Source organism: Camellia sinensis, unplaced genomic scaffold (assembly GCF_055761805.1).
Source record: "Camellia sinensis isolate YWXY unplaced genomic scaffold, ASM5576180v1 Unanchor1, whole genome shotgun sequence".
NCBI classification, from domain to species: Eukaryota; Viridiplantae; Streptophyta; class Magnoliopsida; order Ericales; family Theaceae; genus Camellia; species Camellia sinensis.
In genome coordinates this window covers 2,100,733-2,116,745 of record NW_028128987.1, presented here as the reverse complement: position 1 = coordinate 2,116,745, position 16,013 = coordinate 2,100,733, and the positions used below count along the sequence as shown (strand labels likewise).

At 35.5% G+C, this 16,013-nt stretch overlaps 2 long non-coding RNA genes across 3 annotated transcripts; both read left to right on the top strand.

Moving 5' to 3' along the window:
- Positions 1–2,061: 2,061 nt before the first annotated feature.
- On the top strand, positions 2,062–8,770 carry LOC114317932 (uncharacterized). 2 transcript variants are annotated; one of them, XR_014357509.1, is made up of 5 exons: positions 5,936–6,075; positions 6,201–6,320; positions 7,648–7,751; positions 7,832–7,903; positions 8,691–8,770. It is a non-coding gene; the product is annotated as an uncharacterized LOC114317932 (long non-coding RNA). The 2 variants fall into 2 exon arrangements; XR_014357508.1 differs by lacking the exon at positions 7,648–7,751 and having other exon boundaries at positions 2,062–6,075.
- Positions 8,771–9,041: 271 nt separating this feature from the next.
- LOC114287100 (uncharacterized) lies at positions 9,042–12,554 on the top strand. Its single transcript, XR_014357507.1, has 5 exons — positions 9,042–9,107; positions 9,181–9,214; positions 11,114–11,200; positions 12,156–12,268; positions 12,372–12,554. It is a non-coding gene; the product is annotated as an uncharacterized LOC114287100 (long non-coding RNA).
- The last annotated feature ends 3,459 nt before the right edge of the window (positions 12,555–16,013 follow it).

The following is a 16,013-nucleotide window of genomic DNA, read 5'->3' as shown; positions in this document are numbered from 1 at the left end:
TGAAGCTAACCGCAAAAGAGCTGAAAGTTCTCTCATCCTCCAAGCAACGAGGTATCAAGCCAAGTGCGAAGCACGAACCGGAATGGGACAAGATATCCCATTCCCTCATCTGGGCAGATCTGATCACGTCCAAACTCCCCAGAAGAGCATCGTCAACCGATGTCAGCTGCAGATTTGCTATACACCCAATTGTAGCACTGCCCCTCTGTGGGAGAAACTCACTGTTGTGAACAAGATTGAGAATCTGGTAGAATACCAGGGGCAAGAGCCCACAATTTTTAGCTTATCCATCAACCACCCAGGGGAGGGATGAAAAAAATGAGAGATTGAAGAATAGAGAGATGTGAGCTGAGAGAAAAAGTGAGAAAATGGTTTTTTCAGAAAAACAGAGATTGAGTGGCAGAGTGATGTGAGAATCACAAATGAGAAAAGGGTGGGAAACACTACCCGGAGAAACTGGCTCCTCGCGAACTGAGAGCTCTCTTGTCTTTATAACACGTCTATGTGTCGTGTCTTTTTGTTTTGTTTACCTCAACTTTTGTTTTGAGTCTTTTTCGAGTGTTACTCAATGTGTTTAGGTCGTGTACCTTTTGTTGAGTCATAGTATGCTGTGTTCAATTGTAGGCTCAATACCCGGTTAGAACCCTTTTCTCATTTTCAAAAAATCGTTTTGTGCTCAGAGTGCTGTGCCATTCTGCACATTTATGCAAAACAAGATTTTTTCTTTCATAAACCGCATGGTTCAACCCAGGTCATGTGAGAACAGTAGAACGAGGACCTATCTGAAGCTACATAGGTTCCGGACTGCAAAGCAAAAGAAAAGAGGAAAAATTTGGAGCATCTTAATCTGTTTCAACTTCGGCAAATTCCGAGACTGCACTCCGGGTGCACCTTCTCAGGCCTCGCCATTTCTCTGGAGTATGAGTGTATCTCAACCCCAAGTGTAAGCCTGCTTCAAGTCAGAATGGCAGTCCAAGCAGCACCCGAGGGTTTCACATGCAGATGTTATCTCTCGCCAATATAAACAGGGTGTCCCCTTTTGAGCTGAGCGTATTGCCAAGTCCTCCGAAAGGTAAATCGGAGGCACCAGAGTACATGTTTGATGCCCTTCCATTGCATAGAATGTGCACTTTTATATACACTTCTGTTACATGCGTGTCGTGCATTGTTATGATTCATGCATAGAATATGCTTGCTTTCGATTCTGCATAGAATATGCTTTCAATATTGCATAAAATATGCTCCTGTTTCTTGCATAGAAAATGCTCATATCTTTTGAATAGAAAATGCACTCTTCCATACTTGCATAAAAAATGCACGTCATTTGCATAGAACATGCATTCACTCGCACTGTCTTGTGCACTTACACTTTGTATCTCACTAGCACTGTCTTGTGCATCTTGTGGTTATATCTCACTCGCACTATTTTGTGCATTGCATATCAATCGCGCTGTTTAGCGTATCGCACTGTTTAGTGCATTTCAAGATCAATCGCGCTGTTTAGCGTATCGCACTGTTTTGTGCAGTTTATCACTCGCGCTTTCTTGCGCATCGCACTGTTTTGTGCAGTTTATCACTCGCGCTCTCTTGCACATCGCACTATTTTGTGCATTGCATATCACTCGCGCTGTTTAGCGTATCGCACTGTGTTGTGCATTTCAAGATCACTCACGCTGTTTAGCGTATCGCACTGTCTTTTGCATTTCAAGATCACTCGCGCGGTTTAGCGTATCGCACTGTCTTGTGCATTTCAAAATCAATCGCGCTGTTTAGTGTATTGCACTGTCTTGTGCATTTCAAAATCAATCGCGTTGTTTAGCGTATCGCACTGTCTTGTGCATTTCAAGATCAATCGCCCTATCTAGCGTATTGCACTGTTTAGTGCATTTTAAATCAATCGCGCTGTTTAGCGTATCGCACTGTTTAGTGCATTTTAAATCACTCGCGCTGTCTAGCGTATTGCATTGTTTTGTGCAGTTTATCATTCGCGCTATTTTGTGCATTACACTGTTTTGTGTAGTTTATCATTCACGCTATTTTGCGCATCGCACTCACTACTACAAAAATAGTTAAAGATCACACTTTGACAAAAAAGAAGATCTCACTTTTATTGGAAGTGTGATAAAAAAAATTAGATTGATATTTTAATCACACTTAATTTGATTGAGTGTGATAATATTTATTTTTTATGTCACTTTTCAATTAAGTGTGATTATATATATATATATATTTTTAATCACACCTTCTAATTAAAGTGTAATTATATATACACTACTACTTTTTAATCACACTTTTTAAACAAGTGTGATTATATATATATTTTTTAATCACACATTCTAATTAAAGTGTGATTATTTATATATTTTTTAATTACACCTTCTAATTAAAGTGTGATTATATATACACTACTACTTTTTAATCACACTTTTTAAATAGGTGTGATTATGTATATATTTTTTAACCACACATTCTAATTAAAGTGTGATTATTTATATATTTTTTAATCACACCTTCTAATTAAAGTATGATTATATATACACTACTACTTTTTAATCACACTTTTTAAATAGGTGTGATTATATATATATTTTTTAACCATATATTCCAATTAAAGTGTGATTATTTATATATTTTTTAATCACACCTTCTAATTAAAGTGTGATTATATATACACTACTACTTTTTAATCACACTTTTGAAATATGTGTGATTATATATATATTTTTTAACCATACATTCTAATTAAAGTGTGATTATTTATATATTTTTTAATCACACCTTCTAATTAAAGTGTGATTATATATACACTACTACTTTTTAATCACACTTTTTAAATAAGTGTGATTATATATATATTTTTTAATCACACATTTTAACTAAAGTGTGATTATATATACATTACTACTTTTTAGTCACACTTTTTAAATAAGTGTAATTATATATATATTTAATCAGACTCCCTAAATAGTTGTGATTGCATAAAATATTTCAATTTGATTTTTATATAAAATATACAATTCCCAAATTCGCGCCTCTATTCTACCCATGAATGATAGAGACGACTCACTACTAGAAAAGAAGGCTTTAGACACGGAACTTTTTCACCCATTTTTTCATCTTCCTCTCTCTCTGTCTCTGTGTTTCTTCTCTCTCTCTCTCTCTCTCTCTCTCTCTCACTCACTCACTCATTACTCTTCTCTGTCTGTCTATCTCTCTCTTTCTCTCTGTGTCTCTGTGTCTCTTATTTTTTTCTCTCTCACTCATCACTCTTCTCTGTCTGTCTGTCTCTCTCTTTCTCTCTGTGTCACTGTCTCTCTTATTTTTCTCTCTCTCACTCTTCACTCTTCTCTGTCTGTCTGTCTGTCTTTCTCTCTTTCTCTCTGTGTCTCTCGTCTATCTCTCTTCTGTCTATCTCTCTCATCTCTCTTCTCTCTCTATCTCTCTTCTCAATCTCTCTTCTCTTTATCTCTCTCGCTCATCTCTCTCTGTCTCTCTCTCGTTTATCTCTTTTCGCTCTTTTTCTCGCGCTCTCTCTCTCTCTCTCTCTCTTTGTCTATATCTTTTCACCCATTTTTTCATCTTCCTCTCTCTCTTCTCTTTCTCTCTCTCACTCATCACTCTTTTCTTTCTGTCTATCTCTCTCTCTCTCTCTCTTTGTGTCTCTCACTCATCTATCTCTTCTCTCATCTCTTTTCTCTCCTTGTCTCTTTCGCTCATCTCTCTTCTCTCTATCTCTTTCATCTATCTCTGTCTCTCGAGATCATCTCTCTTCTCTCTATGTCTCTCTCGCTCATCTCTCTTCTCTCTATCTCCCTCTCTCACTCGTTCATCTCTCTTCTCTCTCTGTCTCCTTTTCTCTCTCTCATTCTCTATCTCTTTATCTTTTTGTCCCTCTCTCTCTCTCTTCTCTTTCTCTTTCTCTCTCTCTGCCACTTTGTTCGCGTTGCTCACTCTCTCCCTTCTGTCTTCTCTATTTACTGAGCTCCCTCTCGATTTATCTATCCACTACAAGAAAATGCACTTTTAGCGACCACTTTGTATCTCTCTCGCTCATCACTTTGTCTTTCTCTCTCTCTCTCTCTCCTCTATGTGTCTCTCACTCATTTCTCTCTCTCTCACCACCCATCTCCTTTACCACCTCCACCACTACTGCAAACGGTATTCCACTACCACCATTACTACCACTGTCGCCACTTCACCTCTACGACTACCATTACTACTACCATTGCCACCACTACCACTACTGCCACTACTACTACCATTACCTCTCCTTCACCCTTGCCACTTCATCTACTCTACTACTACCACAACTTCACCACTAATCTCCTTCGCCACCGCCGCTACCGCCGCCACCACCACCATCATCTCTTATCCACCACCTTCACCACTACTGCCACTACTGCTACTACCATTACCTTTCCTTCACCCTTGCCACTTCATCTACTCTACCACTACCACTCTTTCACCACTAATCTCCTTCGCCACCGCCGCCACCACCGCCACCACCACCGCCACCACTACTGCCACTACTACTACCATTACCTCTCCTTCACCCTTGCCACTTCATCTACTCTACCACTACCACAACTTCACCACTAATCTCCTTCGCCACCGCCACCACCACCACCACCACCACCACCACCATCTCTTATCCACTACCTTCTCCACTACTGCCACTCCCTCTCATCTACAAAAAAAAATTCATTAACTACAAAAAATAAATATTTTAACAAAAAATAATTTTTTTTGACAACGGCAACCCCGTCGCCAAAAAAAAAAAAAAAAAAATTAAATGACATTATTTTATTATTTAAATTTCATTTCTGACCAAAAAAAAATTATTTTTTATTCCCGCCCGTTTTTGTTTTTCATTCTCGCTCCCTTCCCCACCTTTTTTTTTTCCCATTCGCACTCATCACCCCCCCAAACAAAAAATCCCCAATCTCAAACCCAAAAATCCCTAATCTCTTCTTACCCCCCTCTCTCCATCGACGGCGAGCGACGGAGGAGCAGCCGAAAGGGCAAACGAGCCCTAGCCGTTCGCCATTGCACAGCTCGCAGTCTCTTTCTCTCTCTCTCTCTCTCTCTGTTTTATCCAGGTAACATTCTCTTCTGTCATTCCACTATTTCCTCTTGCCATTGACTTTTATCAGCTGAAAAATGTTCACTCGTTGTGTTGAATCCGAATACATGTCTCTACAATGAAAATAATTTTTTTGTTGTTCCTCCTCTAATATGTTGAAACCAGGTATTTGCAAATATACGACAAATATCGTCACAGAGACGCGATTTATTAAAACCCTAGATTATATATATTAGGCTGTATGTATATATATAGATATGCATTTACACAGACACTGCACTAACACTTACACTTGTTCTGGAAAATGTGGTGCGAGGGAGATTCACAGTGTAATTGGCAGATTATTTATCATTGTTCTTATTGTTTGTTCATTTTGTTATTGTTTTTTTTAACTGATTGATACAACACGCGTACCAGTTGTTAAAAATATTAAACATTTTACGGTGCACAAAAAGTCAGTTGTTAAAAATATTACACTTTTTACGGCACACAAAAAGTCAATCATTAAAAAATATACTTTTCACGATGCACATATACTAACTGTTAAAAATATTTTACTTTTTACGACATGTAATTCCTGTCGTGAATAATATGACCAAAATAAAAATAGGCACCAAAAGTAAAATACTCTGGCGCCAAATGTAAAATGAAATAATCTTCGAATTGGCGTAGTTGTCTCTCTCTACACGAATGCTAAAAGCTCAGTGATCTGCAGAAGTTACTACTTCTCTCTACTCCACCACACTCTTCCATTTCAAACCCTAAATCTCTACTCCTCCACCACACTTCCATTTCAAACCCTTAAATCATATTCTCACTCTCACTCACTCTCTCCTCCAATTTCTCTCTCTACAACCCACAACAGCCATGGCTCTTCTCTCACCCAATTCATCGATCCAGAGCTGCCATGGAGACTACCAAAAGGCGAGAGCTGGTTTTCAGAGACTTCCATTACCTTTTACCCGTTCCGAACTCACTCAACACTCATCACGGTTACCCTTCTTCCTATTCCCTTCTTCAGATCTAATTTTTGTGTACCCTTTTGTTGTTTTCTTGTTGTGTTTTTGATTTTTTGGAGAAAAAATTGTGTTTTTGATTTTGGGTTTTTTGTGTTTAGATGGATCGGTATCAGAGGGTAGAGAAACCGTGGCCAAAGACGCCGATTAAGAATGAGATTCGTATAACCACTTAGGGAAGGATGAGGAACTACATTATTTATGCTACCACTCTGTTTAAGGTCTCTCTCTCTCTCTCTCTCTCTCTCTCTCTCACACACACACACACACACACACATACACACACACATGGAAAAATTAGGGTTTTGATTGAGAAAATAAAAAATTAGAATTGTGTTTCAGGTTGTGAAATTATTATTATTTTTTTGTTTTTAAATTTCTTGAATGCGAGTTGGGGAAAATATCTGAATCTGAATTGGAAAAATTAAAACCTGAATGTGAAATTAGGTTCTTGGGTTGAACACATTTTTTTTTAAATATAAATTTGTTGAATCTAAAGAAATTGGGTTCTATTACGAATCATCTTCCGGCAATAGGAATCATAAATGCACAAACCATCATATAGAATGAAAGTGAAACACAACACATAGGGAAATCTTGAAAGACAAACACAGTTGTGACAGCAGTGTTGCAATAATTTAGAATGTAGAACTATATTCCACTGTATACAGATGAAAGGTGCTATATGTAATGATAGTTTATGTTAATTTTGTGAAGAAAAAAAAAGGTAACAGTTTCATTTAGTTTGGTGAGCACACAATTTAAAAATTACACTGTTGTTTCATAATTTTTAACCAGAAACATGACCCACATACTAAAAACCTTAGTGTATGACCTGACAAACACCGACAATTTTTTCATCTTTCCCCAGAAATCAAGGTTAATTGGCCAAACCAGGTAACCAGTTGGCTTACACTGGCAGTGGTATAAGGTAGACAAAATGGAAGCTTGGAACTTCCAAGTTTTGCTGAAATTTTTTAACCTTATTCCAATGATATCCTTTAACTAAAGAATGGAAGACAACAGGACATCTTTCATCTTAGAAATTTGCTAAAACAGAAAAAGGCAAAGCATTTATATTGCTTTCTTTTACGCCTCAGAAAGAAAATTTGAAGCATAATATTGCCTTAACAATTCCAATGTGAAAAGATGACAAACTTGTTCCTGATAATTTCCAATATGGAACATATACATATAAACCCAATCAAATAGCTCTATAATAATTCCTGTATTCCTGTATAAAATTGTCAAATAGTCCAATACAACCGAGTTGTCTTCAAGAAAGTACCAGCTCAATAATGTCGTGCTTCTCCTTCAGCCATAGGCTATTCTTCAAACTTTGCCAATGGGCTTCCTTTCTCATTTGAGATTCAGGTGCAGATTTTTCTTTTTAATTTTATTTTTGAAACAAAAAAGAAAACACAGATGGCTGTGGAAACTTCTTCAAAAATAGAATTGTCAAGATCCAATAAAGCTTTATAGAACGTTATTAACTAATTTAAGTTATGCACTCAAGAAGTGGGTAATTGCTTTGTTACTTGTCAAAAGGGAGTTTGATCATAAACAAAAGGCAAGGTCCCTTTTAGGAAACCGCATTAATGGTTCAATTCCAAAGGAAATCAAATCAGAGACATTGCTACTCTTGAGGAGCTGTAAGTCATGGATACTGTTCTGTCTATTGGACTAATAAATAAAGCCTGACCTTGATTTTAACGTGAACTATATTATACAGGGTCTTGGAAGATAATCAGCTTGAAGGACCTCTTCATCAAAACCTTGGAAATTTGAGCTGCATGAGGAGGCTGTAAGAAAGTTCTTTCTTTTTGTTTTAAACTTAATACTTTTTTCTAAAGTATACACTTGAATATACCGAATTACATGGTGGTGCTATCATTGCCAAAGCTTCTTATCTAAAATGCTTTTCTGGTTGGAGATAGAGTATTAATGTGTTGAAAAACAGCTGTGTGATCAGGAAGGGTTTCGTATGCATGATCCTGTCCAGCTGTGACCTTCAAATATTGGATGAGAAGTGCCATGAGAACTTGCTTTTTTAACTTCCCAGTACTGTTTCCATAAGGCTTTTTTTTTATTTTTTTATTTTTATTATAAAAAATTTTGTGATCTTTTTAAGCTACATTGAAAGAGAGCATGGCTATTTTGAATTTAAAAGCATCGTGATTATTGTTGATGCATTTCTTGCCTTGTCCAACATTCAATCATTATGTCTATCAATATATAGAGTAATGCTATACAAACAAAAAATTCATATATAATGATGTGACTCATTGTAGACCTTTCACTTCAAAACAAAACACCATTGAAGATGGATTTATTTATAATAATGGCATTGCCGTATCATTCTTATCAAGTTTTTTGTATGAATTTTATGTATGTTTATAATTGTCCCAATATATATGGTAGTCTTTGTCTGAGATTGCAGTGTCAAACATCTCTTACATGCATTGAACATTGTCTTTTGGGTATCTTTGTATGTTGAGTTGAGTGCGACAAAATGATGTTAACATTGCCACTACCGGTGCTATCGTTCTCATGTTGTTTCAAGGGAATTTATAATGGATAGTTTTCTACAGCTTTCTTTTTGCCAACAATTTTACTGGAACAATTCCAGACACATTCAGCAAATTGAAGAACTTGACAGATTTGTAAGTGGTAATTATTTTGACATTTATTAGTCTTGAATTTTAGTAAATCTAAAACTTCTTCAACTAATTGCAGTAGGATAGATGGGAGTGTACTATCTGGGAAGATACCTAATCTGATTGGGAACTGGACAAAAATTAAAACACTGTGAGTATCATTAGTAGTTCCATGCATTAGCAATCTTTTCCCTGCCTATGGAATTCTAACAAGCTTTCTCTTAATTTTTTAATTTTACCTAAGAACATCTCAAATAATTGTTAAATAATTTGTTTCAGGCACATGCAAGGCACATCCATGGATGGCCCTATTCCTTCTACCATATCCCAGCTAAAAAACATAACCGAGTTGTGAGGACTTATTTACATTTGTAATTACTTTTATCATATTTAGTAAATTGCCTAATTACTGGTCCAATCCCAGATTACATTGGTGAATTGGCTACACTTAAAACATTGTAAGTTATTCTAATCAGTATTCTTACTGGGATGCATGGTTTATATTTTTTTTAATCGAATGCTGATTTGATATCTCCAAACAGACTAAACAGAGAAATGCCAAATTTATGCTTGTAATCTGGAATGAAGTGGTTGCACTAGATGTTTCACTTGGCATGTTACATTATATGTGATCATTGCAGTGAAGGATAAATAGTTACAACATCAAAGCCAAAGAATCTGTAAATGATGTGATGTCTTATTTCTTCTTCAAATAATAAAAAATAAATGATTTTATAGGCTTGTCAATACCCTTGGAACCCCCAAGGACACCCCACAGCTCCGTGATAAATTGTGAGTGTCATCTCTCTACTTTCATGATCTTCGGGGGGGGGGGGGGGAGGGGGGTGCCCGATTAAGCAATTGGGTCAAGTTGGTTTTGTTACAGATATGAATTAAGAGTTTTGAATAAGGATTTATGGTTGTTTTGGGAATTGACTCTCTTAGTAGTTTTTGGGTATTTACAAAAGCTCTTTTTTTTTTTTTGTGGCTAAAATTGCAACTTCCCAAAATAGCCTTAATAGATGATGAGTTTGACTTAGTGGGCTAGAAATTTTGGTTATGATGATTAGAAGACTGAACTGGAAGGGGATGATGATAAGCAAATTGGATTGAGTAGTAAAAAAATTGATCTCAGTAAGTAATCTGGTTTGGACAAGTTATGGTATTGATGCAGTAATAGATCCTTGCCATTTGGGCTCAATTCTTGTATGGAATATGCCTAGTTGATGAAACATAGAAAATGTAATTTGACAGATGCTAACTGTTCCCATACTAGGACTGTGAGCGAGGAGGGTTTATTCTGATTCTATGGGTTGAGTTTGGTGAGAACCTAGACTTGACTTTCTGCTGTTTATTTGCAGGTTTTCAGCTGGTCTATTTTAGGGGAATTGTTTATTTGAGGGTTGAGTGATTGAGGCATATATTGTTGTATAGTTTTTTCTCTTTCAGTAGTTGATTGCTTGGTGTGAGTTGAGTGTTGTCTGTCGGTTGATTGATATTAGCCAGTTTTATGTGAGTCTTGCAGTTGTCTATTGTTGAATTGTCCTATTAATATGTTGATTGCTTGGCTCTCTTAGGATCATTTAACGGAATGATGGCCTGGAGCAAGTAATCCATTTTGATGGATCTTGTCCCAATTGTTGATTGTTGAAGCTCTTGTTTTTGCTGCTGGTTGTATATGTCATTATGTTGAAGAGTTGGCTGTTTGTATGCTGGTTCTTTTCTGTTACCTTTGTTGTTGCCTGGTTGTTGGTTCCTGCTGGTGTTGCTGTGTTCTTTGCTGTTGCCTTTTTTGGGTTTTGTTCTGGTTTTTGTTATTTTGGATCTTTTTAGTGGTTAAGTTGTGCCCAGGTTATGTTGTTCTAAGGCTTTTTGTTTGCCTTGTTCTTGCCCCTCATTTGCTTCTTGCTTATGTGTTGTTTGAACATGATGGTTCTTTTTCTAGTGTGTTCTTGTTTTTTTTTTTTTTTTGTTTTGTTGGTTGCTGTGTCCCTGTATAGTTGGTTAGCTCTTGGGGTATACCCCTTGTAGTTTTTTTTGTTGTTTAATTTATGACTTATTCATCAAAAAAAAAAAAAAAACAATTAGATATGGCAAATTCAGCTCAAGGCACCAGAAGCTTATATATATTGGTTGTCGGCTGTATTCCGTTCTACGGTTCTACAAAAAGTGGTCTTGTTAATGCTGGTATATTGTAAGAATATTGGAAAAGCTGGCAAATTATGCTCACGTCAAGTGTTGTGTTATTCTTTACTCGATTGATAATGTTTGTTAAATCACATTATTGCTTATTGCTGCTGCTCTCCAGGCTAAAGTTGTTCCTCAGCAAGTATTACCCGTTTGAAAAACTTAAATAGGCAAACCATTGATGTTCTGGCAGCGAGACTCTACTTCTATTACTCTCTCAATTATGAGCTCACTGGTGATCTTGCTGAAATTCGGAGGTGAGTACTCTCCATTAATATCAATTCCTTACTTTTATTTGAAATCATTTGTATGTCCTTGCATCTGAGAGTAATGCACAAGTACGTATTTAACAAAATAAATAGGAAGAAGGAACAAGATTAGAGAGGAATTAGTTGATGGCATGATAGTGGTCTCTTATCTTTGATATAATATAACTGATTAGAGAGGAATTAGTTGAGCTCACCCATCAATAAACAGGTAAAGGGGAAGGCTCCACACAATTTTTTACTCACACCACTCAACCCACATTTAGTAACCTCACAATACTCATGCTCTGTATCTCCTTGCACCTGCAAAACAGATTCCACTTAATATAGACAAAAGTGTTAGTAAAAACCCACATATATGTGGTCTCATAACACTCAACCCACATTTTTAGTGAACCTAAATTCTTCACATCCAACAAATCCTACAAAAGAACAGACATTAATAGAAATAAAACACTCCATATGAACTCTCATCACTCGACCCTTAGTTTAGAGAACTCACAACCTTGAACAATGAACCACTCAATATATACTCATAGCCACTCAACCCACACAACACAGAAACACCTCAATATGTGAGGATACTTCTTGGAAGCCTCCAAGAATTAAGGAACCACTCATCATTATTTGATCTTTTGACATTTGAAAGAGCCATAGCTCTGCATCTAATCATTTGAAAGAGCCAGAGGTTTGTGACTCATGTATGGCCCTACGAGTTCATGAATTCAAGATTTAGCTTAACCAAGTAGCATGAAATGCCATAGAGCTGAGGGACAGTGATTTACAGGTCTTGGTGTAGCTTATTAACCTAGTGTCATATGCGCATGGCTTAGGAACAATTTAAGTGGCTTCTTTTGTCTCAGTCTTATCTTCATTACTTTAATTCCTTTTCTTTATTTTTGTTAATATGTATATATATATATATATTTTATAATTTTTTTTCCAGGAGTTGTTCTGTTTATAGAGGCTACCCTTCCTCTAAGAGTTATACAACCTAACTTTATAGCTGCTATTGAAAGAGCTTTGTGCCAAGTTGATACTCCTTATACCATCGGCGTGGTTTGTGAAGTCATTGACAGCTCATAGTTATTTTCTCTGTGCCTAGGATTTGTTTCACTAGCCTTTTATCTCAAAGTAGCATTATTTGTAAAATTTTGTTCAGGTTCATAGGGATCCTGATAATGGGAGGATGAGGTTTGCAACCGTTGGGACGACTGTAGAGGTATGAGTCAAGAACCTGCCACTCAAGTCTTTTACTGCTTACTGCTTATTTATTTTTATGTTATAAAGTTTTATGACTTTTAAGTGGGCATATTTAATTTAGAACAAAATTTTAGCACCTCTAAAGTATTGACAACATCAAACTCAGTCTAGTTAGATGCTTATCAAATGTTAGACTCAATCCAAGATGCAAGGTGTATTTATTCATATGTATTTCTTTTAATATCTAATTAACAGTCAAATGGACAATGATTATTAAGTATCAGAGTAGAATCCCTGTGCTGAATTATGTTATTTCACAGAGGAGTTATATACCTTCTGTTGCAAAAACTTGCTCCTTTTGTAAAATATTGTGTTGGTTTACAATTCAATGTTTGTTATTGCGGTTTGCTATGTAGAGTGCATGATTATATGCTGTCATTTTTTTAAGTATGTCAAGACTCAGGAGCATTGTTTTATGCTGTCATTTTTTTAAGCATTGTCAAGACTCAGGAGCATAGTTTTACTCTTTACGAAATGGAACATACTTTCACTCTTGGCAGCATGCCTGGTTGAATTGATATGATTTGTTAATTGAGATTGGGAGATTGTTGGTGTTAGTGTTTCATACTAGGAAGCTTTTTGGGTAGTTCAAGAGGTGAGAATTAGCTATTTCTTGAGGACAACAAGTAGAGCTAATGTTATTTTGCTTTTTTGGGTTGAACTATTGGCAATTTTATGTGTTTGGGTTCAATTTTCTGTTAAAATTATTAGAGCAACTAATGACTGTAGTGCTCTGTTCGACTTTAGTCTCACCACACAACTTCCAATCTTCTTCTTCATCACTGTATATATATATATTGAAAGTACCCAGTTTCATTTTTCCTTTTTAACTTCAAGATATTAGCTATACAGGTTGCATATGTTTGATCGTTTGCTTTCAAATGCTTTATTTTTATTTTTATTTTTATTTTTTTCATTTCCTTTTGTTTTTGCTTTTGTTTTTGAACTAAATGTTGCGATTATTGAATATATAAAAATTTCATGGAGCTTTTTTGATATGTCAATAGAGATGCTTCGTCTCTGTAATTTCTTCATTTTTATAGAATCTTTATTGCTCATGAATGCTTGATCTACACAAAATGTGATTCAAATGCATGAAAATTGTAACTTTCTTATAGATTAGCTGTTCAAGCTCTTTAGTTTTGATGATTTTATTGTGTTGTTTAATGATTTTTATTTTTATATTTTTTCCCATTTTCTTGGGTGTAGAAGACAGTTTGAAAATTTATAGCACTCCAATTATTTGTTCTAAAGCCTAAAAAGAGACTCATTGATGACTTTGGTTTATCAAAATAACTTGTTTTAATTTTGAAACTATACCCTTGTTTGGTCTGTGTTGTTCTCAGTTTTCGATTTGTCGATTTGATTGGCTAATGGTGATATTTGTTTGTAACAGGGGAATTTAGTGTTGTTCCAGGAAAAAAAAACCTGAACCTTGTACTGCTTTTTATTCTTCTTACTAGTACAGGTAACTCATGTTCATTGAATGATAAATTTTAGTGAAAGAATGCATTTTCAAAATTTTGGCATATTTATGAAGGGCTGCACGCTAGGGTTGCCCAATTGTTAAGTGTTTTTGTATGGGACACGGACATTCAACACACCACAGATATTTGAAATGTACTCAAAGTATTTGCACAATCAACATTCAATTGTATTTCTTTTGTAGAACATTAAATATTTGAGATGGATAGAGCCTCTTAAATTAAGTTGTTGGTCATAGTAAAATTTCTGTTGAACTTGCAATTTCTATGGGTAAAGTGACATTTTGTTTTTACATGCTTCATGTCATGGTAGAGGTATTTAATGTTAAGACATTTGAAGGGGTGTGATTAGTGGGACTTTATCTTTTGTAAGACTAGAACAATCTCTACAAATAGTTAGTTTATTCATATGATTCTAGTGGTTTCTGAATTAATTTGTATTTTTATTTTTCAGGTTAGAAATTTCTTGGAGAGATGCAAAATATGGTCAAAGAATTCAAGGACTTAGTTTTTCAAGTTTTTTTTTATTTTTTAATATAAGTAAGCACAGTTTAAAATTTTTTATTTAATTCCTTTGTATATACTTTTGAACATATTGAATTTTCATTTATGAAATATATGACGTTATTCTATTGAATATGTGGTTATATGACGTTATTCCATTGAATATGTGGTTGTGATTCAAGGTATGGTATATAGTGTGTATTACATTTTTGAAATGTGCATACAAAAATAATATTGATTATTCTTCAAATATGTCGAATCTTTTTAGTAATTAATCACACTTAAAAGATGTGATGTAAATGTTATTAATCACACTTAAAAGATGTGATCTAAAGTTTATTATCACATGTTTTATTAGTTTTTAATCACACTTAAAAGATGTGATATAAATGTTATTAATCACACTTAAAAGATGTGATCTGAAGTTTATTATCACAGGTTTTATGAGTTTTTAATCATACTTAAAAGATGTGATCTAAATGTTTTTAATCACACTTAAAAGATGTAATCTAAATATTATTAATCACACTTAAAATGTGTGATCTAAATATTTTTAATCACACTTAAAAGGTGTGATCTAAATGTTATTAATCACACTTAAAAGGTGTGATTAAAAATGACCCCTTTCAATCACACTCTCAAAGATCACACTTTAATAAAACTTAAAAGGTGTGATTAAATAACAAACATCACACAAAAAAAGTGTGATCTTTATCTGTTTTTGTAGTAGTGACTGTTTTATGCAGTTTATCATTCGCGCTATTTTGCGCATAGCACTGTTTTGTGCAGTTTATCATTCGCGCTATTTTGCGCATTGCACTGTTTTGTGCAGTTTATCATTCACGCTATTTTGTGCATGGCACTGTTTTGTGCATTTTACACTCGCGCTATTTTGCGCATCGCACTGTTTTGTGCAGTTTATCATTCACGCTATTTTGCGCACCTTAATCGCACTATCTTGTGCTTTGCATATCACATCACGCTATCTTGCGCACCTTACCTGCACTTGTTGGTGCATTGTATCGCGCTATCTTGCGCATCTTATCTGTATCGCACTGATTTAGTGCATTCACCCTGCTCGTACTATTTTGTACACCTTTAGCATCGCACTATTTTGTGCATCTGTTTAGCACTGTTCTGTGCATTCACTCTGCATCGCACTGTCTTGTGCACATTGTATTTTTGTATCATCCGCACTGTCTTGTGCACTCCCTGGTCTAGGAGACCTTAAATCCTGCATCTTCATTCGCACTGTCTTGTGCACTTTAAGGTCTGGCGAGACCTTAAACCCGCTCGGTTGCATTGTCATGCATTTCAAACGATGTGCGTGGTTGCGCATTCAGGTTCACATGCATTGTCATGCATATCAAAAGACGTGCGTGGTCATGCACTTACATCAACATGCATTGTCATGCATCCCAAAAGCCGCGTGTTGTCGCGCATTTCAAAATCATGCATCATCACGCATTTGCATTTCAAAAACAAAACAAAACAAAAGTGCATATGTCATGCATCATTGTAAATAGTGCATATGTCATGCATCATTGCAAAAA